The 25,691-nt window shown below is 42.7% G+C and overlaps 2 long non-coding RNA genes across 2 annotated transcripts in view; one reads left to right on the forward strand and one right to left on the reverse strand.

Moving 5' to 3' along the window:
- LOC139822363 (uncharacterized) overlaps nt 1–24,927 on the reverse strand; it is a 93,593-nt gene extending 68,666 nt beyond the window's left edge. The window contains exons 1-3 of the long non-coding RNA XR_011734496.1: nt 24,296–24,927; nt 23,142–23,230; nt 22,712–22,760 (exon numbers count right to left, since the gene is read on the reverse strand). This is a non-coding gene — a long non-coding RNA (uncharacterized lncRNA). The remainder of the gene's footprint in view (nt 1–22,711; nt 22,761–23,141; nt 23,231–24,295) is intronic.
- Nucleotides 15,989–19,206, forward strand: LOC139822197 (uncharacterized). The gene is made up of 3 exons (XR_011734473.1): nt 15,989–17,282; nt 17,389–17,521; nt 18,264–19,206. It is a non-coding gene; the product is annotated as an uncharacterized lncRNA (long non-coding RNA).
- Nucleotides 24,928–25,691: the final 764 nt, after the last annotated feature.

Raw genomic sequence — 25,691 nt, forward strand, 5'->3', positions numbered from 1 at the left:
GTAAAGATTGTGGCGCCTCGGCATAGAGTAGGGAGTGTTATCTTTCGGAAGAGGCGTTTCAAACAATTATGATAGAACTTCACTTATACAGATAAGTTTGTTTAATCATTAAATAAATCAATCATTAAATAGTATATGAATTCTAATTGCAGACGGAAAATCTCACACGTGCCAAGCGATGAACTCGTACTAAATATGTATTAATCTAACGTGGAACTATGTCATTTTACACCTGACAACGTTTAAAACATACCGATTAGTGTGATTGAAAGTCGAATTCGTTAAAAGTGAAAATTACAAATCGAAACTAAAAGCGCGATTATAATTGCAATTGTTTGCAGAAAATACATGGTTCTCGTTATTTTCGCGCATCAAAGAATGATTCATCGCACAAAATCACCTCCGCGAGAACGTTTGTAGAAAAATAACTAGAAAATATAAGAGCTAATGCACTTATACAAATACATCTGTTTTCTTCATCTCTTTTTTTCTACTTTTATCGCAGGCATAAATTCGTGCCTGTGAATTTAATTCACATCAGGCACGAATTTACATGGAAAACAAAATTTTGCCGAAAAATAACATTTCGTCGATGCAGTTCGTGCGGGCCGTAAAATACGGCATTTACAGTCCATAAAATACGCCGATCTTCACGGTCACGCGCCGCGTAAATTTTGAATGCAACTGCAATTCTGCAACGGGCGTTAAAAAACGACGTCAGCGAAAAAAAGCACGGGTTCCGAAAACACGGCACTCTCTTAAAAATCTGAAAAAAAGACACGTGTCTCTAAAATAGGATGCAAAGATTATGAAAGACAATACGCACATAAGGTAAACGTCCTAGTGGCCGGACACGTACCAGTGTCCTACTACATTAGAAAAAAATATTTACTATTTATTTGAACAATTAAAAATAAAAATAATAATTATCGTAAAAAAAACTTTAATATTTAACGATTAATTGGGAAAAAACTTATTTTTATTTTTAATTGTTCAAATAAATAGTAAATATTTTTCTCCAATGTGGTAGGACACTGGTACGTGTCCGGCCACTGGGACGTTTACTTTATATCCACGCGATACAGATCTCTAGATGAAATTTACATTACGATTGATCTTCAAATTTAGTCCTTTGTCCCTGATAAAATTGTATTACGACATTAAGTTACATAGATAGAAATTTATCTACGTATTCTCGTTTGATTTGAATTTTCTTAAAGGAATAACGTTCAAGTTTAGAAAGCAGATTCCTCGAATAAGAGAAGGTCAATATACAAACGTGCATCGTACAAATCTCGCGTTTACACGAATGTCACGAGAATGTTTGAATCAGGTTCGTTTGGCTTTCAGCACGCGATTCGTCGTCGACGGCTAACGAGATGAATCGCGCGCCAGGATCGAACGCAGATTCGTCCGCAATGAGAGAGGGATAATATTGCGCCGCGCACAACAGAGTTTATAAGTCGCGTTTCTTCGCGAGTTATTTCTGTCCCGACAATCCGATCAGATACGTTCCTCGACGTACGACGACCCCGTTCGTCGATAGGGATACACACAGTTCCTATCGACAGGCAATCCGCCCGCAATGTCACTCGATTAAAACCGATCTCTTCCTCGGTTGCGTAACGTTGTCACGACCTGACGTTGTTAAGCGTCCGGGATGCATCCAGGCGATGTATTTGACCTCCCGTAGGCACGATGTGCATTCGAGCTATCTTCGCAGGATAGCAATTTAGTTTACTCATCGAGCCGTCTCATATTCTCGTCCAACAATGGGGGATATTTATGAAACGAGAATAGAGAAAGCTCCGATTATAACATTTATATTGTATCTTAATCGGATTTGGCCTTTACAGCATTTAATTTCACATGCAATCAGGATACTTATTGTTAGTTAAGTTGGATAAAGAGAAAGTTTCCTGCTAAAATAGACACTGTTAAATTTGTATGATTGAGTTACACTCGATTTGAGTCATTTTTAACCGTTCTTATAGGTCACCACTGTCCTACTCAATATGTCGTTAATTTAACTAAACCAATAAAGTTAAAATAATACTGTTTTGTGTTAAAATAATAAATAACAAAATGTTATTTAACTCACGGTATTGGTTTAAATTTCATCCTTTGATATTTAACAGTGTAAGCTTCAAAATATCTTATTTATCAAGGTATATCCTATATATCAGAAACTGACACGAGTGATGATCTTCAGATATCCCCAGTTTGAGCCGCGACGTAACGTCGCATTGAATTCGCATTCGTTGCATCACAACTCCTCGTCCCTTTTGTCTTTCTTTGTGTTTTATTTCCTGTGGTAGGTCGATCCGGCGTTCGCGCGCGCTTCTCACGGCCACGAACCTCATCCCGCCTTCATCCCGCGTGCACGCGCTATTTCTAAACCCTCGTGTCCACGATGCTACAAATCGCCCCGAGATCTCTGACGGAGGAAGAATTAACCAATTGCATTGGTCAATTGGTCGAATTGTTTAAACGTGATTGGTCAATTCTTCCTACGTCCAAGATCTCAGAGCGATTTCTAGCATCGTGGAACACAAGGCTTAAGTGCCAAAATTTAAGGTGCCGTAGCACCGGACGCACCGACGACGGAATCGAAGTCGCGCGAGTGGGTGGTCACCCTCGGGAGCGAGCGGCGACTCCACTGCGCATATATAGTTTATATACACGCGTGTGCGTTACGTGTGCGAGCGAGGAGAGCGAGCGAGCGCGTTGCTATGGCACCAGCCCGTGCGGGCACCGCCTAGGACAGGTCAGTGACAAAGCAAGGTCACGTCAAGTGCTTCATGTAAAGGCCTTCACACACGAATCGACGGAAGACGTAAGACGTAAATCGTAAGAAAATCCACCAATCAGAGTCGACTATTCCCCTCTTCTTCCCTCTTGAAGAGGGGAATAGTCGACTCTGATTGGTGGATTTCCTTACGATTTACGTCTTACGTCTTCCGTCGATTCGTGTGTGAAGGCCTTAACATACTGTTACAATGGCGAATTTAGGTATACAGATTGGATTTAGACTTAAAAAGTTTTATGGCTTGTACAAAAGGAAAGAGTTTATAATTATTTAAAATTTTCAAATACCTCAATTTATTTCAGTAACTGTGTATAATTTATTAGACATAAATTAGACATAAAATTTCCTTATATGTTTTTATAGATTTACTTTATCATATATAGAATGTTATAAAATTTTAATAAAATAGTATAAGGATCCTCGAAATTGAAATAAGAGAAGTAATGGCTATAAGGGTCAGTGAAAAAAAATGGTGTATAATTATGGAAACGTTGTAAATGTTGTGGTGAAATGTCGTTATGTAAACAAAATTTTAAAAATTTTATTTGAATTCTGCTCTTGATATAAGTCTTCATTCAAAAAATCGTGTATGTTGACGCATTACCTTGCAGCCAGCGTCAATTCAATAAAATAGTATAAGGACCCTCGAAATTGAAAAAAGAGAAGTAAAGGCTATAAGGGTCACTTGAACTATCACAGTTCAACTGATCCTTGTAGTCTTTACTTCTCTTATTACAATTTCGAGGGTCCTTATACTGTTTTATTGAATTTACGCTGGCTGCAAGGTATGCGTCAACATACACGATTTTTTAAATTCATTTCTTCGACATTTGGATTTTACATCGTCATACTCATGAAACAATGGATAAAAGCAAGGAAGACTTACATCAAAAGCAGAATTCAAATAAGATTTTTAAAATTTTATTTACATAACGACATTGCACCACAACATTTATAACGTTTCCATAATTATACACCTTTTTTTTTCACATCATAACTCACAAGTGAAATTTAACTTCTTAACTCCTCATTTTATTACACGACTTATTAAAATTAAACTTAACGATACGCATTCTGACCCTTATAGCCTTTACTTCTCTTAAGGTGATTGGGCCATCAGAGCATGTCAAAGAAAAAAATCCGAATTAAATATATGTTATAAAAAAAACCTAAATACGCTTAAATTTGCAATTTTGAGAAGATCTGACGTCTAGTTTTTGAGATATTAAATCTCAAAGTTGGCATTTTTCATAGGTTTTATGGGAAATTGTACCGGAATCATACATTTTTCGAGAAGTTCACTCACTGTCTGTAAAGAAACAAGTTCAAAAAACTGAAAATAACATTATTTGATTCTTCTAGCACTTGTTAAGTATAAGACAAAACGACGTTGACGTGTAATAAGGCCAAAAATTCAATCAAAAGTTGATGAATCGTCGCGTTTCTTGTCGGCCTTTCGATCAGCTGTACGCGACGTGGACATGTGGCAACGCCGCCGCGCCGTGTAGTGTTTTCTTTCCACAGCACTATTCTTTTGCAAGCAAATCTCCCGTTATCGAAATTGTTTGTTACCTTCCATTATTTTTCAACATAAACACAATACATAACCTCACTCAAACACATGGCACTGGCATGATAGCTGCCTACAGCGAAGAGATGCAATGTCGCGACATTTCTCTTGTACGAATGTCAACTGAAGTCAAATCTTGAACTGTTTACATTTATCAGTAGATAAATTGATACGTCATCGAATGAAAAGTTACATTATAAAATCAATAATTATATAAGTGTCTAGAATATATCCATAAAAATGGTTTTTCTTAAAATAAATTTTAGGCCTTATATTGACTCATATGGTACATGGCCCAATCACCTTAATAAAATTTTAAAATTGCACAAACGCTTTATAATTGTCCTGTATATTGGAAGAGATCACTGTTATATGCTACGATCACGAATTTATTTTACTTGAAACTAGTACTTGGTTAGGCTAGTAGTACTTTAACGCTTCATCTGTAAACGAGATATCAGCAAAAGTATTCAGCGCAGATTTCAAAAGTTGCGCGAGCAAAAAGGCTGATACACCACAGGTGCCGATGTACCAAGTATATTAACCCTTTCGTGACGGCGGACTTTCGAGAGCTTTCGGTATGCGTCCCGATCTCGTCGCGCGCGCGTTTGCTCCCGCGACAGAGGCCTCGTTTCTCCGCCATTTGTTCCTGTAATCTGATATGTCGCGCGCGGTAGATGCGCCATGGATTAATCGTTTCCCTTTCGTGTTTGACGCTTTCTCACGCACCAGCGATAAAACCGCCTCCGCCTCACATATAACTGTATGCATTGATTCCTTTCGTACTAAATTAAAATGTTAATGTTACGTATACTAAATTAGAATTACCCTGATGCGATTATCCAGGATGTTATCTGCGACAACATCCGGATGCCCTTTGTCTCGTGGATTAAATATTTCGGGACGCTCTACCCGAGAACGGATTCGAAGAAAAAGATTCCGTCATTCCATATGCAAGGAGATTCAGCAGGATGCAACGACCCGGCGCGGCGGCCTGTCCAAGGCGATCCGGCCGGTGACGTATCGTGCGAAAAAAAAGAAATCACGGGTAACGCACCGCGCGCATCGCGCTTTCACTAAGAATAGGCAGAGCAGCGGCATCGCGGGCGCATACGAATTATCGTGTGAAAACATCGTAAACCATTCTCTCTCTCGCGGCCGCCGTTTAACCCTTTCCAGCACACACGCGTTCCTTTCGTGGGCAATCTGGATAAAAACGCGGCTCTATAAATTTTCTGGATACGATCAATCGAGAGACTGAAATCACACAAAGCTCTCTTGAATTTAGAACACCGGTGGAAAATACGAGAATTGTTTGAATAATATCGCCCCCCTCCCATTAGTAGTTGGAAAAGAATAAGGAATTCAGAACAGAAGTAAGCCAAGTAACAGAAGTTTCACAGAAGAAGAGAAACAGTTTAGTTTACGGGAGCATCGCTTTCGCAAATAATCTTCAGATACCTCCTTCTCCGAATAATTTTTGCCGGCGAAAGACTATGTAATTTTACGACGCTGTACTCAATCGCTTTCACATTCTTCCGAGTGCATTTTGCATAAAGAGGTAATACGATTCCGTAAAAGAAAAAAGAAAAGAAAAGAAAGAAAGAAAACAGTGTTACAATGTGAAAGTGACAGATGGAGAGAGGCGGTAATCGCGTGCCGTAATTTAATTAATGATCGAATGGGTAATCTCTCCCGCCAGTCTTTGTTCTCGTTTGCGCAAAATACCTCGTTTTTCTCCATCTTTCCCTGACGCTGAGAAGCGTCCGTTCTCTGATCGTTCGACGGTTACTACCATCGCTTTAATTAAATCGAGGTTCCTCCGCGAGCAAGTGCAAAGAAAAGACTGTAACGAAAAGAATAAAGAGAGAGAGAAAGAGAGAGAGAGAACGCGCGATCCGAGATACGAAAATCGCGAATAATATAGTGAATATATTAATGCGAACGGTGATATTTTTCAATACACTCTCGTCGTTGTCAGATCTCGCTTAATAGTTATTTGTGTAACAAGTGCGGGAAGTTGAGAATTGGACACGAGTGCGGAGTGGACGCACTCGCCTTCGACTCGTGCGTCCACTCCGCACTCGTGTCCAATTCTCAACTTCCCGCACTTGTTATACAAATAACTATTTCACGACAAATCGCTGGGATGGAAACAGGTCTGCGCGAAAACGAATAAAAGAAAACATCGTGGGACAAAACGGGGACGCGTGTGTCGTCGTAAGCGCGATCTTTTTTCTTTTCACAGCACCGCGAAATTAAGGCAATAACATTGTGTCGCAAACTGACGACACACCCTGTTTATCGAAGGAGGTAAAGGCCGCCACGCTTTACGCGCGATATATTTTTTTCGCTTCTTTCGCCCAACCGAAACGCAGAATGACTACGCATTTTCGCGTTCGGCGAATTACGACGATGCGGCATCAATTACGCAAATCGAGCAAACAATTTCTTACCAAGTTCTTGATTATCTTAAAATTATCAACATTGTACGCGTAAATTCCTCGAAGAGCCATTACGACACTGATAAAGACACGTTTAGTTATCTATTACCTATACCTACTTCTGCCTTATCTATTTATCTATCTGTTGTCTAATAATAGGATCTTCCCTGAGCGTCACACTTTTCGTAAATAAAAGCACGTCGCAGATGATTACATAAGGGAACTCGTGTTGTAAATTTTTGCGTTCTATTTTATCTCTGAAATCTCGTGTAAAATCCACGTGAGTGTTGCCGATGTTTCAACTATACGTGTACTTCGCGGTCTGAATTTTGTTCTTCCGAGAATCCGCTACAATTCTGTTCTCTCAGAGCTATTACTAAAACGGACCATATAATTGTTGAATGAATGTAATTACGAACGCCGTAATCTGTCACTATAAATATTCCTAAGCCATTGTTTCACACGTTACAGTCGTTATTAATATTCAATAAATGCATGGGACTTGGGACTGGGCTTTGTGCGTTAAGTTAAAGACCGTTCGGTTACAAGTTTCATACAATTTATTGAATTTATCAAAGCACTCGCATTAAGACAAAACGGAAATAAATTATCTGGTACACATAAAGATAAATGTATTTTAGGTTCTTATCGCCGCGAGCTCCATATCAGACTGACCTAAAGTAATCGGATAATAATTACTCGAAATAATTCGAATATCAAATAATATGAATATTTACCTGCTTATATACGCAGCATGAGGAAAAATTAACAATTCGCTTTCGAGCTCTTCTTGAGGATGGCCAAAGTTGCGCGAAAGGTTGAACGAACGTGAAACGAGATTCGTTAGCGAACGAATGGGGAAAGGGGGCGGGCAGATTCGAGTAAGAGTTTCTCTCTGGGGGTCATTGACAAGCGATGGATTTACGACGCGAATGAGACGCGCGATGTCTTTCGCGAGCGAAATCCCTCGGCGCGGCGCGGCGGGGCGGGCTGGCCGGATGCGGAAACCGCGCAATTATTTTCTTACGAGAAGCGCGCGGCGTCTTGCGTCACGATGTTACCTAGTGGAAAAGCGATCGGCTAACCGGCTGTCACGGAGAAAGAAGGCGGAAGCTTTCGCCTTCGCCCCGTGCGACAGCTCCCGCTTAATATTTCAAATCCGTTAGTTATGTTAGACAAAACAAAATATCGAAGGCCGGAAGGAGTAAGGATCCAAAGGGCAAACGTTTGGAAAGTCTGTACATTAATTTGGTAATATCGGAATAGCTGCGATAGCTGCTTTTGTGAAGATAACGACGATAATGTTAACGCACAGTGATTCATTGTTATGTTACCCGGAAAATAGACGACCACGCATTGCTGATTCACGAAATTTACGAAGTGAGAGTCGCCGGACGGTCATCGCCGACCGTTTCGTTGCAAATCGAGGTAAATGACCGGCGTGGCGTCTCGTCCGCGAGCTGGTTTACCCTCGTAGCGACATCGGAGAAAGTGAGCGTGAAACGGGGAAAATAATTTTCCACCTTTTGCGGAATTTCATCGCGGAGAAAACCGACGGCGCGATCGCATTTAAAGGAAACGCGACAGTATCGGTCGCATAAACGTCTTAAAAAATTGCTTAATTCAAAATTTCACAATTAATAACTTATTGACACGATACAAACTTTCAGACTGGTCGAGAACTGGCCGAGTTCCAAAAATCGCGGTTTAACGAGCTCGATCCGGTTGGCCGAATTTCGATCGTTTACAATGACGGACAAGATATCTCGACTCTCGGAACGGCGATGGCATTGATCGTCAGCGGGCCGGAAGGAAGGGGCCCTCCGACGCGAAATCGAGGTGGCTTACCTGTCCGTGACATAACGAGCGGCGGCGTCGCGGATGAGCGCCCGGTCTCGTCCCGGCATTTTCACCGGCAAATATTACGAGGTCGATTCACCGGACGACAATGATGACTCTCGCGCGAGCGCGAGCGTAACGAGCAAGGGAGAAAAAGGACGCGACACGAAAGAAGAAAGGAAGGGAGGAATCGCCGCCACCGCCGCCGCCGCGCCGGAAGAAAGACGCGGTGTGTTGCGGCCAGTGTCAGTGGCCTTGCTTTCTGCGACCCACTTTCTACCGCCGGTACCACAGGCGAGAATACCCGCGTGCGCACACGTAAAAGCGTGCGAGCGCGCGATCATGAAATGCAATGTCGCTGTCACCCCAGAGAAAAACGCTCGGCGAATTTTCACGTGACCCTCGCGACACCGCGGAAAAGATGACGAAATGTTTAAAAGAAAGAAATTCTGAATTATTTATATTATATTATTGTATGTTATGTTATTTATATTGTATTTTATTTTATTATGTATATCTCTAATTAGCAATTTTTAATCTTCAGAGATTGTGTGATAAATAGATGTAAATGTATTTTCGCACGAAAGCCATCAATTCTGATACGAGAAATTGACGCAACGCTAGAAAATGGATTCTAAAAGTATTCGTCTTTGCAAGAAAGATCATTGCCACTGTCGAGTACAAACACACAATCAATGGTATAATTCAAGGCCGTCGTTGAAATTAGCATTAACTCATTGACTAAATTCTAGTGTTTGCATACATACCGTTTCGTTGCGTTGCGCGAAACATACGTTTGTGACGAATAATCGAGTTTAATGTACGTAGTCTGTCTCACGCATTACGGTATAGCCGGTAGTAATTACAATTTAAATTAACCTAGGGGATTACAATACAAGTTAGCCCGAAGAAATTCATCGGATATCTCTCGACGTACTTCCAGGCATTAATTACGGCGGTCTCTAAGCCGATCGCCAGGCTTACGTAAGCACACAAACAGGTGGCGGTGTTATTATCGCGAACACGACTGGGGGGTTGGTGGTTATAAAATAAACATCAAAACGTGTCACGGGACGTACGATGCGATCGAGAGCCGGTAGAAAGTAAAATTAGCCCGAAAAGAGGAGAGGAGGCGTTTGCGTCGCACATATCCTGCTGTAGGTTGTTGACACCTGGCGTGTCGATGACGAGGATTGGAAAAGGTGTCGATGCTAACTCGGCATTGCATTAGCATTTCTTCGCCAACAGCCACGATCGATGTTGTAATCGAGCGGCAGCCGAGTTGATCGACTCAGAGCATCGAGAAAATTTTACGCCGGAGAAAATTATCGCATTGCGAAAAATGATCCTGCTACGTTCCAGCGACTATAGATTTATTAATCGAAAGAGTAGATAAATGGGAAATTTAAAAATCAGAGAACGGGAAAATTTTAGAGATCCCGTTTGGAGAAACAAAAAAAATCAGCGGCATTATCGCCAAGAGATAATTTAATCGGCCTAAACACTCGACTGGGTATATGCCAAATTAATCCGCTGATTTATCGCTAATTGCTTATAAAGTGTATAATTAATCGACGAGCAGTGATTTATAGAGCCGGGAACTCTCCGAATTCCCGACGCTGCGCGTTTAAATACGAGGCAAACGTGAACTACGAGGCAAATTGCGTAAGCTCCCATCGCTCGCGTTGTAATTATTCTCTGCCGCGCGCGTGCCTCGTGTGTCTTCCGGGAAGGAAGCATAAAGGATCAAAATAATCACGAGTCTTGGCTCGCGGCACTGCAACGAGACAAGACTCCGTGGATATCGTTGCTCGTCGCACGTGCTGGCGCAAGCAAGGAAAAGAGCGAGCGAGAAAGTCCGATGACAAAAACGGACGAAGGGAAAAAGAAAGGGAGGATACGCGTGTGCGCACGTGCGGGAGATAAGCGTCCATCGCGCGCGATGGACAGTGTTACGCGTGTCGCAACGCGTGTTTTCCACGCGGGCACGCGCAGGGTATAAAAGCCGTCGTCTATTATGCAGAGAAAAATTAACCGTTGGATTCAAAAAAATTCGCCAATTACCGTAAATTTATATCGACAAATACGTTCTATCTTTTTTCGGTACATCAAAGGAAAAGAATTCCATTATGTTCATTCATAAGAGCTTAGTCTGGATATACCTAACATGCAATTCCTTGTTGTTTTTTTTAACACGCGTTTAAGATGCAATTTGAGAAAATAAAGAAAGGGATAACCCGTATGTATAATACAGCATACATATAAACATATAGCACGGCCACAATGCAATACGACATACGTTATGTGCGCTTGACCGCGTATACGAGCGCACGCAAGTTCGCGCGTAACGCGCATCCGCTTTATATAGTTAGCAAAGCGCTACCGCGTGTAATAGCGTGTAATGCCGGTGCTTGTTCTTACGAGTTCGCGATTGCACAGCGCGCGTAACCCGCTCGAGTAAGTTGGTAAGAGCTCCGCTTTGTAACCGCTTTTGCGATACCGTACGACGCGCGCGTCTACGGACACCGAGACATCCGGGATCTATCAAGTTAATCTTGTTCCTCAGTAACTAATTAAAGAACCGTGGAGGAATATCCCTCGCAATGTTTCGGACGAATTCGGACCGAGTTTGGACCGGGAACCGGGAGCAAATCAGTCGTTTATAAATTATTGAGTAAAGGGAATTGACTCTAGCTCAATTTCTAATTCTCACGCATTAGCGCATTGCGCGAATCAAATCGCAAATTTAAAAGTGATCCGAGAATTTGTAAAAATTGTCTAAAATGGCGGTACCGTTTAGCCAATCGATAAATTGCATCGACGTTATTTCACGTTGGGAATAGCGTTCCGCTTGCTCGCCGCCACTATTTTAACGCGCGCACGCCCGTCACACTAAATACACCTAATTGATTCTCAATATACGTTAACGTAGATACGCACGCCTCCGTGAACGATCGCTCGTGAAAGCCAAGCTGAGCCGCCGATTAGCGGTGGCGACCGGCAGGCAGGTTAGCGTGCGTTTCGCTTTAGCGCGGAATGAGTTACATAAAAGTCGAGTCGGGACCGCGCGCGCGTTGTGGAAGGCCAATGTCCTGACCGATCAGTACGACGACGCCATTGCTCGTGTAATAAGAAATGCACCGCTCGAGCGGTTTCTCTTTCGCGGTGAACGACACACGTCCACGCTCGAAACGGATGAACACGCGTGGGTTGTTGTCGTGCGCCCTGCAATTTTTTCCTCAGAATCCTCGCGCATAATTAAATATTTCTAACACAATTAAATAAATTGCAAAGAAATTAGACAACTTGTTGTGTGGGAGTGATAAAATTATGTGTATTATTTTCAAAACAAAATAAAACGCCAATGTATGTACATATATTTAATTCATATTAAATATGTTCTTAATTAAAGTATTCTCTACTCGATGTTCTGAATTATTTATTTAAGGATTAAGAAATTGACTGAATATTATTCAATTAAACATACTTTTTCACTTATCATTCTTGAGAAGCTTTAAGTTACAAATCTCACTCGTTGATTTATAAAACCCTGAGTCGTGTGTCGGCGATCAGGAGCGATCAAGGAGGATTCCGTCGATTTTCTCGGCATCACGCAGATTAATCCGCTCGCTCGATCTCACATATCGCGAGCTGAATAGAATTGCATAGTCGGTGCACCGATGGGGAAGAGCGAATAGCGCCGACCGATTGGAGAGGAGATTGGAGAGGAGACTTTCAAATGTATACGAATGCACTTGCCGTAGAAACTTTCTTCGGAAACGGGACGAGAGCGCGCGCGAGAAAGCAACTTGCTCCCTTATAAGCGTATTTCATAACTGCTTAACGTTCCGTAACGCGCGGCAGGGTGATAACACGGGCGCCACGGCCCCCATGTTACAAGGGCCCGGGAGCCAACAAACTACACCCGTTCTCGTTGCCTGACGTAATTTCACGCTTTTCCCCACTTCTCTTGTCTTGTACGCGTAATTTGAACTTGCGGCGTAATTCTACGCGGCTTTATCTAAAACACTGCGAAAATGCAATGTCTCAGACATTATATATATATATATACTATTATTACTATTATTACTATTATTAGGAATGACTAGAGTCCACAGATTTAAAGATGTTTTTATATTACAATCACAGTTATGAATAATTCATGTGTTTTTACATTTACGAGAAAATATAAGGCATATATGTATATGTGTGACTTTTTTTTCTATTTTCGGAAGTACGGGAGAAACCGAGAATCTACAGTTATGACTCATGACGAGATGAGGATCGGATTAAGAAACTGCCGTGCATACTGTCACGTATCATCCACGATTTCAGAGATCGCGATCGGCGGGCCGGGGTCGACGAACGGCGCTGCCGGTTTCGACACATCGCTTCCGCCAATTCGGCGGAAAAATCTGTCGATTCAGGATCCTCCTGTCGCAAGTGCATGCCGGCCGATACCGTCGACTCGCGGGTCCTAACGGGGTCAACGACTTTCTCCGATTACCTGCGCACGCGCGCGACAATGTCGCTGCAATTACAGCGCGACTTGCAATTTTTGAAACGTCGCGACGGGACGATAAAAATACCGTGATATCTTTCACATTAGATAACTCGTTAGTAAGATAGCTATCGTCGACTGGCGCTTGTCGGAACGAGAAATTTTTGTTTTCTTGCTTAAAGTGTAATTTCTCCGCGCCTAAGCCTCGCGATAATAAATCAACATCGCGCCGCGTTTCCTGGTGATCAGTTAGGGCCGCGAGAATCACCTTCGTGTCTCTCCTCGATCCCGATTACGTAAATTATCGTGCGTGCCTTGGCGATCAATAGATGAGCCTCCAAGTTAGTTTCTTATACGATGTATAGGCGCGTCAAGAGAAACTTGGCGAGCCGGCGATAGTTCGCGGACGCGTTAGCGTTTCCCCACCGGCCGGCATTGCTCTAGAAATTGCAGCTGCGAACGTGGTGGTGGGACTGCTCCGGAAGAGTAAGAAAGCGGAACGGCGAGTGCCACGTTACACGTACTTGAAACTTTGTACGTGGTCCGTGACGTGTCTCCGCGATCGCATCTCTTTTTTCCCTTCCCCGATAATAATCCAAGTCGATAAACTCGATAAAGAGAAGATCCGCGATCTGTAAGGTATTATTCGGTAAGGTATTAATTTCAGGAAACTCGAGGGTCGTCCCTTGTTGCCGATGAGATAAAAATAAAAAATGAGGCTACTGCCCCGCGTGTCATGAAAATGATACTAACTGAAGCCCGGCTTGTCGGAAGGCGCTGAGCCCCGGCCATAATTTCACACTGAAACAGGGGGTGAACGATGTTGACAGGACGAGAATAACTAATGAGAAGCGAAATGCCTTACGTGCGAGGGGATCACCGTTTTCGAGCATCTGCGAGCGGAAGGCTAATTATTCTAGCCTTCGTCAGAAAACGGGAAAGAATTAATCTTGATTAAGTTAGAACTCTTGAGGGATGGCAATTTTAAGCCACCGGTATTTTTAGATGATCGAGGGCGGGATATAAAGAGTAAAAAGATGCGATTTCCCGTATCGTGATATGAAAGTTTTTCCAACGACAACGATACGCTGTTTATCACTCGAATATCGTCGATCGTTATCGGCTGCTTGCTCATTCAAGGGTTACCGCCGACTTTCTCGTACAATTTCTGCACGTTTCGCGATCGCGTGTCGAGTCCGCCTTGCAGTCCTCGAGATAATAATCTCCCCCCCCCCCCCCAATTACGAGACAGCACAAAAACCGTGTAACAACGCAGCATGTTGTCGTTGAAAATTATTTGATGTTTGGTAAATACTCGTCGCGGTTTTTAAACCTTAGATATATATTTTTAAAACTATAGGCTCTTTCAGACTTGAAATTTTGGGAGAAAATACAGGAATTAATTAACCTTGGATATTTTTAAGTCCAGCCATTCCTATAGATAAAAGAATTAAGATGCAGGAAAAATCAATTTAATGCGAGAAACTTGAAAATTTGTGAAGCTTATATAAGGTTAACTAATCCTAGACATTTCTATATATATATATTTAAAATTTTCCGAAAGAATTAAAAAATGAAAGAGAAATTAAATTTGTGCCAAAAATTTGAATCCAGACACACCGCGAGAAACTGTCGGAAACCTGTTGTTCCGTATACAGAAGTTGATTAACCCTTCCATCGTTCTCGGTTTCTCGATAACTGAAACTCGCGGAGGGCGAGGAGGCGGCATTATTATATTATCGTATGCAGACGCCATTCTTCCATAGACGAGAATAGATGCAGGCGGGCGCCATTGTTGCGTCGTGAAACGAGCGATGTGGAAGAATAACAGGAATACCTAACACACCCATTCTGCGCCTATTATGCCGGGGGGGAGTATGATTATACGCGCGCGAGCCGTGTGTCAACGTGATTCCCGTGCTAAGGCCGGGTCTACAACCAGCCCAGCGCTTAATCGAGATGTCATAAGCCGCGGGCTTATGTAATGCAGTTTTATGCTCGCGTTTCTAATCGCGCGCGCACCTACACGAGTCGTCCGTTTCGTCCCGTACGGGAGGATATCAACGCTACTTGGACTTTGACCTCGCAGTGATGTCACGAAATATGCATTTATGACAAATATACGCGAGCGCTGTCTTCACAATTTCATACATTATTCAATTCTATAACGTACCAGTACCCACCGTCCGTAAGGGATATGGCCAATCGCGAGAGCAGAGAGATTTTCATATCGTCACTACGGATCGCAATTTAACAGTAAATTTGCGCGATAAAATTAGTAATCTGGTCGTATTACGCGAGCGCGATCGGAGATTTTCGGAGAAAGATTTATATCCGCTCGTCGTTCAATCGCGTCATTAAAGCTGTATTAAGCGCAAGCGCTTTGCGAAAACATTTTAACGAGCGTCGGCGCATTGTTATGTCACCGGCGCGTAATTTATCGCGCGTGGCATTTCGCCCGTTGCGCGAGATCGCAGTGAAACAATAATCGACGGGGAGGCGGGGGGACGGAGCTAAAATCATTTACATTGACAGCGACCAGCGACCGCGGCGAACGTACCCCGCACCACGCCGCGCGAGGATTGTTCACGTGTATAACGATTACCAGGACAAATTTATAGTCGCTCATAAAACACGCGGATATACAAATGATTTATAGCGCCTCGTGAAGCGCGGAAGTCGACGACGAGCAATAATTATCGCAAAAATCGTTCGACGTGCATCGCGGCAAACGTCCGTTCCCGGCTTCGCCGATATATACGACGGCAAAAATCGGATCGTTAAGCGGGAAAAACTCGCTTCCCAAGAGGGAAGCGGAAGGGAGAGAGGGGGACGTTTCCTTCGTAACCCCGCTCAAACATTTGTCATATAGTGGCGAAGTTTCGACGCAATACACACGTAAGTTCTGACCGCCGTCGTGACTCACTGCGTGCACTTTTAGCTCTATCGATCGTGTTATCTATGCTATCCATCCCCTTCTTAGAGCAAGCGATACACCGCGTTACCCGACCGAATTACGTGGACGCGATGGACTGTCTTTGGTTGCGTCGCGAAATCGCGTCAGTCACCGACCTGATTCGCGCGTTGATTCGAGAATTCGAGGGAAGAGATAAACGAGAACGAGAAAACTCTGTAAATGACAAATCACGATCGTCCGATTTTTTTATCGGATGCGAATGTCGGAATTCTGCAATTTGTGGTAACGTAAATTCGGTGATCGTAGTGAAAATACCGTATACCGTTCCCCGTACGGTCGAACGCGATTTCCCTGCAAAACGGCCGGATCTTTTTAACGTTTGAGGAAGGTTATGGCGGGGCGTTGGTGATGACGCAAGCGGCGGCAGGCAAGACATAACCAAGCGGAGAGAAGCGGGCGAAACGGAAGAAGGGAGACGGCACCCTGGCACAGCCGCAGGACGCGGAGGGAACGCAAGGGCGAAGATATCGGAGGGAAACCGCCAGGAAGGGCGAGAGAGAGAGAGAGAGAGAGAGAGAGAGAGAGAGAGAGAGAGAGAGAAAGAGAGAGAGAAAGAGAGAGAACGGCAGGGAGGGAGGGAGAGAGGCAGGTACAGGAAAGAGGGTGTCGGGACAGAAATAGACGCCGTGGTTGCCGAGCTCTCGTGCATGAGCCTTGTGAGCGCCGCGCACAGCCTTCGAAAACGAAACGATGCACGGCAAGGATGCACGTGAAGCTCACATATCTCGCCGTTCTTTTTTTCCCCAGTTCGTTTCCAGTTTTAGCGCGCGCCGTGTAATGACGAGAGGGATAGCCTCGTCATGGAAAAACCGACTGAATATTGCTCAAAACGTTGCCTAATCCTCGTACTGACGAGTAAGATGAATCGCAGATTTGATCTGCCCATCGACCTTGAGATTTTCGAATGAGGAAGGAACGGGACCTCATTATTGAGGAAATTATGAAGCTATTTTTCAATCCGTATAAAATCAATGCCCGATATACAATTACGAAGTTACGACAAGAGTAAGGAAAAAAGTATAGTCTAAAATAAAAAAAGCAAACATTGTTATCTATAAATTTTCTTTAAAAAAAAGAAGGAAAACAATAATTCAAAATCAGAATTTAAATAGAAGAAACACTCGGCGAGGCAAATATTTTTGGTACAAAAATTTACAAACTAAATTTAAATAGAATGAAAAAATTAGACTAAATGAATAAAGCTAAATAAACAGATTGCAAGATTTGACTATAAGACTACATTTTCAGCTGCTTCGATGATCGGGTTTTCTAATGATTAAATTTTGCGATCGTATCGGCCGTTCGTCATCGATATGTCACAGATGCGGAAATCGGAGATGTAATCGCGGGAAAACGAGGCCCCACACGGGAAATATTCGAGGTAAGAATTGTTACATCAACGAGGAAGATCGCGCGAGCCGCGGATTGTGGAGATCGTCGAGGGACTCTATCGCGGTTAGAGTTTCCGAGAAAAAGGGACACGCTTGTTGATACGGGGACGCAACACACTCCGCCGCAGCCCAGACAGCCCAGGATACTGCAGCCGCGACGTTCCTATCGCGCGCTGCGGACATCCTGGATGCTGTGCTCGCGCTGCAACAGCCTCCCATATAACGCGTGTCGTTAACCTTACGCGTTGCGTTGGAAGACAACTGATAAACGCCCGCCACGTTTCATCCGCTCGTCGTTATCCTTTTCGTATATATATATATATATATATATATATATTTCTGTCGCATTTGCGAGACTAATCCCTTAATTTAACACGGTGTTAAATATAAAACTCTGTTAAATTCAAACATGCAAGATTACGATTTCAATTTTAGGAGGCTTATCACAAAATTATTTTGACATATTAATCCTCGGCAGAATTGTAATAAGTTTCTTTGATACCTCAAAATTTATACGTCTCTTAAAAATTCATTAAAATCGAAAGATTTTTGTAAAACAATGTGGATCACAGTAATAAAATACTCAAGATTTTATTTTTCGGATGTTTCATTATTAATAGCACGATTTAAAAGACTCCATCATACCTGCTGAAAATTAATAGTTTGTAACGATAGTTTACTATGGATATATTATTAAAAAGGGGTTCAACTTCAATTTTATGACATTTCAAGAAAGCTTCAGCTTATTATCTTTTCGAGGGATAACCGCGCCAAGCCAAGCGTCTCGAAGCTACGATAAGCAATGTCAGTTCGCCTGACTGGCAGACGAAGAGCATCTGTCCTTCTGTTCCCAAGACCGCGGGCGACTCTTGGCTGCTCTAGTTCCAGGGTAACCGATCCGCCGTCGTCGGTCGTTACACGGGACTCGTGCGATCATGCCGCCCAGGGATGCGCACGTGACGACGACGACGGGGAAAAGCGTGGAGGAGGCACGACGAAGAGGCGGGAGACGGAGAGGCGAGGCGAGGCGATTTCTTACCGAGCAGCCGGAGACGACGCGACGTGGCCACCGCCTCCTCTCTGGGTAACACGGTACCAGCAAGCAACGAAGTAACTAACGGTGTTTTGCCCTCGATAGCCGCCATTGTGAAACTACATATTATGACAGAGGAGCCGTCGCGTGTACCGCTTCACCACGACACACTTACCGGCGCAGCCTTAACGTCGCGTCGCAGTCGTCGCCTCACGATCGCTTCCTCTCCCTCTCGCATCACTGCAGCCGCCTCCCCGCCCCCTCGGATGTATTTGTGCATCATCCTATTCATCGTGCGACAATTTACATCGGAAATCGCTGAGGGCCTAATTTTCTACGTTGGCATCTTGAGTCTTACGAACCGTAAACCGTTGACAGCGCTCGAACGAGGGTGTCAAATCGACCGCGTGATAATCGCGAGATATTTTTGTCATACCGATATGAAGTGAACGAGAAATTCCTCAACTCAACGTCCGTCTCTCGAAGTATGTTTATGTATTCGAGTAGACGAGTCTCCCGTAAAACTTTGTGACGCCTTATACATATGTATGTGCATCGTATATTTTGAACTCAATATATGTTGAATTCATTAAAATTGTAAATTATGCATAAAACTGAGAAATCGGGGTTATAAAATCTTATACCCATATCTCGATTACTGAAATAAAAAGTAGAGAAAACAATAAATTCTTACAATTCTCCTTTTCAAAACCGTTTAATTTTAAATTGCTCGTTATTTTCTTAGGCTATATAATCAAACTTTGCACGCGCGCGTATCGTCTCATAAAAATTCCGCAGCGCAGTTCATCATCCTTATTCTCCATGAAGAAAAATAAAACCGATTAATTATGAAGCGGAGAAGTTGTGCGGCTAATAATGGACGCACTTATCGACGCGGAATACGATGATCCGATTTGCGTCGATTATTTTCGTTCGACGTTCTGCAATCGTAACGTTCAACGACATTCTTTTAATATGCAAATAGCGCGGAACATCAACTGTACCGGCGAACGTGCATCGCCGAACGACGCAATCGCATGTGTGCAGTGTTTGTCGATCGTTATCTTCGCCCGCGCCGTCTCGATGCGATATCGAGAATTTCGCAACAAAGAACGACGATCTACCGCGAAACAACGCCGGTGATTCACTATTGCGCAGAATAAACCCGCAAATCTTTCTTTAGAATCGCGTCATTCTTAATTTTAATCGCCAATGATTGATTCCCCTTCGTTAAAAGTGTAAGAGAATAATCTGGAAATTATATATAAATATTGTATAAGCTGCGGTGTACACACAAATATTACTACATTAAGCTGGGCAAATTATAATTGTATTACTAGGAATAAAACGATTAAAATTTTTGAAAGTATCACAAATGAATAAAACGCGACCTGAATGAAAAAGAGAGCGGCGTGACGCGCGCGTTTATCTCGGTTTCACGACACGATTCCGACAGGCCGGAAGAGCGCTTAATTGTCTCGTTTCACTCTCTCGCGGTGTCGAATCCAAGTTTAAAAAAAAAAGAACATTTCCCGTTACGCCGCGCGCACGCCGTATGGAAACGTAATGCGAGACGGAGCGGCGTAACGTACACCCACAGATTACTTTGCATCTCGTAACAGAGACAAATTCCCGTGCACAATACGCGGGGGCCCCCGAGGCTCCCCAGCCGATCTGCGCTCGTACGCGCGAAGGATACAAAGGGGGGCCCCGCGTACGTGGCGAACAATGATCGAGGGATGTACAGGAAATCGGTGAACGCGAGCGAACCCCCTGGATCTTCTCTTTTTTTTAGGGCAACTCCCGTTCGAAGTTTGTTATTGGGAAGACCGGCGCACCGTTTGTAAAAGAGCGATCGAGATTTCCCCGATCGACCTCAATCGATTGTATACGCCGAGCCGAGATCCCTCTGGTCGTTGCACTCTTAATGCAACGGATCTCGAGATCCTCGAGAACATATGGGTCACGATTCCAAGGAAGATCTCTTTCTCGCAACGCGAGTAGGGCGAAAATAATCGACGAGACTGATCCTACAAGAATGACCTATTTCCACATGAATGGGCGACATGGATTTTTATATATTTTCCGCCAAGGCTCTATAAAGTGTAAGATGACACTTGAAGAATTAATTTCAACTATTTATTACGTGACAAATTCGGATCTGACTGGAACTCCATGGGAAAAAATTGTGTCGCTTAAATTCTTTTTTCAATTGAACAACCTAACACATGATAATCGATCTTCCCATTCACAGACAACGCAAGTTTATTCATGGACTCGCAAGGAAACAATTTGCATTCGGGATAACATAATTACCGGAGAACACAGAGTTTCGTAAAAGAGTTATTGAAATGAAATTTAATCTATGTCAAGCATTCGGAAAGAGAGAATTAAAGCTAAATACGACAAATATTCGGAGCTTCACGATGTAGCCGATAAATTAGCGCAGATTTTCGAGAACGGCGAATTAATTGGTCGGTCGTTGCCCGAGGAGGAAATATGCGGCGGTCGGTAATTAGATTGCGCCGCTAGCATTTCGTCGGAAATGAGATTATCTCGTAACGAAGAATAAATCAGCAGATTGCCCGTACGCAAATAGCCCGACGAGCCGCGAAGATGGGTCATACAGCTGCAGATTATTAAGTTTTATCTTCGCACACAATGGCATTAAGAGCGGGGCACCAAGTTCGACGTCGAGCGAAAACAGAGAAGGGAAGAGAGAGAGAAAGAAAATGCAAAATTATTGCGCCGCCTCCGCGCGCCTCCTTGTTTCGACGAGGAACGTCGCACGCTATTCCGGAGCGGAAAAATATAAATAAGAAAATAGGGGTATACGAGATTTTATTTACTGAAGAGAATTATCCCGCGATTCTGGTGCGATATCTTTCGACGAGAACTCGCGAAGTCTGTTGCGGAACACTCCTGTAAGTTTAACATTACATCATCGAGACGTACGGTATTTGCCCGGACCACCGCCGGCTTTAAGAGGTCCTGGCTCGGTACCAGAACAACGTAAATAATAGCTAATACACATCCGTGTGTTACGTAATGGACGACCTCGAACTCAAATGTGCGATACACGTGCTCCGTTGGCCTACTTTCCCGATTCCGAAAGCTCCGCGCGACCCTCGGCTTTTCCCATTTACCAGAATCGTGGAGGATCTCAGAAACGAAGACTCGCTGCTAATCGATAAATATTTACAAAACGGAAAGATGCGTTTCGCGCTCGAAATAGATATATCTTTTATTTAAATTTCGTAATTTATTTACTTCCTTAATTTTATACAAATAAGTAATCTAACATTTCAAGAAGTTAGAATTCTTTAGTTTGATTTCCTTCTCTCTTTCGATGTTACTCGCTTACATTTAATATAAACAATACAAGACTATCAATATTTATAAGTTTCTCATAAATGTGTGAATAACTTGATGTATTTCAGATCATTCTAAATACTCGTACTTTGAGTTTACCGGTGTATATTTCACTTAATTTTCATTATTGTTTACTTCAACTTCACCGCTGGTTTCATGAATGGCACTAGGTACAACAAGAGATAAGTATATGACTCGGGTTTGCTTTTAGCTCATCGCGCAACGTGATTCGCGATAAGACGCGACGCACTCCTTCACACACACACACTCGCATCGCTGCTGCTGCTGCTGCTGCAGGAAAAGTGATAAAAGCCACCGAGTATTTCCGGTGTCGCAAAACGTCGCCGATTACCACCGATTAATGAGACGTATGAGACGCGCGTGTATCGATAAGCGACATTGTCGCGTGAAAAATAAACGATAAATTCTCACAAGGCAGCCTTATCGTCGCCTGTTATCCCGACGAATCTTATCCAACTGTGTATCGCGCCTGAATTTAATCCGACGTAAAGTTATACATTGCCAACTTTCATTCGTTACGAAAGACGCGAAATTATTGTTATTAATGTTAACAATTCTGCGCCGATCTAGCCTGGCCTAATCGATTTTAAATCCGACTTTCATTCGTTACGAAAGACACGGAATTATTGTTATTAATCTTGAATATAACCGCGCTAATCTAACTATAATCGATTTTAAATCAAAGACAGTATATAAAAATTGGATCATTGATTATCCCGATAAAAGAATAATGATGAAAAAGTAAGACACTTACAGTGATGCGGAAGATGCAGCTGCACGACGTGGACGCCTAGAGAAAAGATCTGAAAACAAATAGACAAACTCATAATCTCATAAATATCGGCAGCATTATGCAATATAGACAAAAAACATTGAACGAGAGAGAACATAGATGAAATTAAAGAATTTCTGTGACGGAAATGGTAGACTATGTTTATACGAAAGAATTAGAAAAGTGATTAATTGATAATTGATAATCGATAAACAATTGACAATTAATTTGTTATCACATTTTTTGTATTTTTATTGTACTCATCGGATATTATTGTACTTATTGTATAACACAAAGAGGAAAATAAAGGAAGTACAATCAGAGCGCGGAAAGAACGTAGGAATGAGTAATGCGATAAAAATGACGTCGAAGGCAATCAAGGGACATTTACGAATACAGCAAATTTACTCACCAGTCGTCGTCCTCGGCATCACCCCCGCCGATCGATCTCCTTGGCACTGGACACTCTAGTAGTCATTTGGTGCTAAAAAAGGGGGTTACCTGGAAAGTTTTCCGGGAGTTTTGATATTTGGCATTTTGATAGATTTCGAGGTGTTCTTTTGGAATTTTCACATTGCCACCTCGTATCTTTGCCGCTTACGCCGCCATATTGGAAAAATAGCGCCCGAAAACAGTTTTTCCACAATATCTCTTTTCCGGCTCATTTTACGATGAAAATTGTTATGTAAGAAATTAAACTAGAGGAATTTTCCTTCAATTTATGTCTGTTATTTTTTTGTAAAATAAATAGTTTCAGCGTCCGAGCGCTGCAATGTCTACTCCAACGGGTGCATTGGTGAAAAATATTCTACTATGCGTTATATGTTACATGTATTATATGTTATGTTATATGTTATCTGGGCTAAAATGCTCCAATATTTGCACAAATTGCAATAGTGACTGTGATAATATTCAAGTTCGACTACAAGACAGCGATGAAAAGGAAGAAACGAAAACTGTTTTCGGGCAACTTTATGACAAAATTGAGGCAGAAGCTGATGATATAGAAGAGATTCCTATCGCTGATTACATGGAAAAGATTCCCATCTGTGAAGTCTTGCTCGATCCTCACAACAAAAAACTCGCAGAATCTGGTCCATCAGGGACACCGAAGCGAATGAGAATGACCTAAATTATCATTAGTGCATTACATGTGAATTAGGCCTACTGGGGATACCACAGAAAAAAAAATGCGCTACATACTCTACCTTATGGTGGTGTGGAAATGTGTATTTTTCACCATACACGTGTTGAAGTAATCTTTGCGACGCTCGTACGCCAAAACTATTTATTTTACAAAAAAATGATAAGGACATAAATTATAGGAAAATTCCTCTAGTTTAATTTCTTACATAACTATTTTTATCGTAAAATGAGCCGGGAAAAAGATATTGTGGGAAAACCGTTTTTGAGCGCCATTTTTCCAATATAGCGGCGAAAGCGGCAAAGATACGAGGTGGCAAAGTAAAAATTCGAAAAGAGCACTTCAAAATTTGTTAAAATATCAAATATCAAAACTCCCGGAAAACTTTCCAGGTAAAACTACTAAATGACTGGACTACTCACCCGCGTAAACCAATCGCGGAAACAAGCGACGATATAATCCCGGCGGGTCGCAAACACTGGCGCGACAAAGCGTCAACACTCCCGGTTGTGTAATTAATACGCGCATTCGATTAACGAAGAAAATTAACGACACGGTATGCGTACACACGTTCGCGACGTATTCCGAACGAGGGGGCTGTAACCTGTTGCTCTCGGGCAATCGACAAACTCACATCGGCAGACAATTGATTGCGATGCACGTTACAGGACGCATAATTTGTACGAAGCGGAGTCGCGCGACACGCGTTTTCGGCACGCACAACCGAGTATTGCTCCGCGGGCGCTCGGGAGTAGTGGGGAGGGGAGCAAAAACCAAAAACACCGTGACGCGGCCCGTGCTACCGAATTCCCGGAACCGAGCGCCGGCCGGCCGGTAAAAAATGCGCGAGGGGTGTGTATGTACAGGATGATTTCTAGCACGAGTTTGGAAAACAATCTGGTGAAATATTCTCCGCTCCGTCGGAGAATTTGTTACTTCGCAATATCAGCATTATATTCATGATTTCGACAAATAAATGTATAATAAATATACAAATATATCTATATTATAATTTATGGCGAAACTTCCGAAAACGTCCGTGCTCAGATTTAGTTGAAACTTTGTGAACAAGTTCCTTTTAGATAAAAAACACATATACCAAAAGGATTTTTTGCGACTCCAAAGTTTAGCAACTTTTTTAACATTTTTAACTTGCTGCCTCCGCGCATACATTTTCCACCCGATGATCTTGAATTCAACATATATTGTCAAGGACACCCTCCCGAGTAACATGCAAGTGATTTTAGTCGGGGGTCATTGTTTGTTAAAAAGTTATTAACAAAAAAAGTTTGGAAAATATAGCAGCTATTTTGAGTATTGAAAGGTATAAATGACTAATAAATATGTCGAAATAGTTCACGCATACACTTTCCACGCGAACCTAGGTTCACCCCCACCCCCCGTTTTTGTAGATTAGTGACGCGCTTTAAACAGTTAAATACTGTTAAAGCGCGTCATCTAACCTCTATGTAGGTAGTATTCAATATTACAACCAAATTCAGTATTACAATGCACTGGGCAATGTGGGTGGAGTTGAGGGGTGGGCAGGGGGGCTTCGCCCTCCCGCACCCTCCCTTGGACACGCCTTCGGCGTGCCCGGGTAGAAGATGTACCTCGCACTTTATGTGGCACCTCGTTTCGCGTGGAAAATGTATAGGTACGCAGAAGCAGCAAGTTAAATGTATGCGCGAAGGCAGCAAGTTAAAAATGTTAAAAAAGTTGCTAAACTTTGGAGTCGCAAAAAATCCTTTTGGTATATGTTTTTTATCTAAAAGGAACCTATTCACAAAGTTTCACCTAAATCTGAGCACGGACGTT

Source organism: Temnothorax longispinosus, chromosome 11 (assembly GCF_030848805.1).
Source record: "Temnothorax longispinosus isolate EJ_2023e chromosome 11, Tlon_JGU_v1, whole genome shotgun sequence".
NCBI lineage: Eukaryota > Metazoa > Arthropoda > Insecta > Hymenoptera > Formicidae > Temnothorax > Temnothorax longispinosus.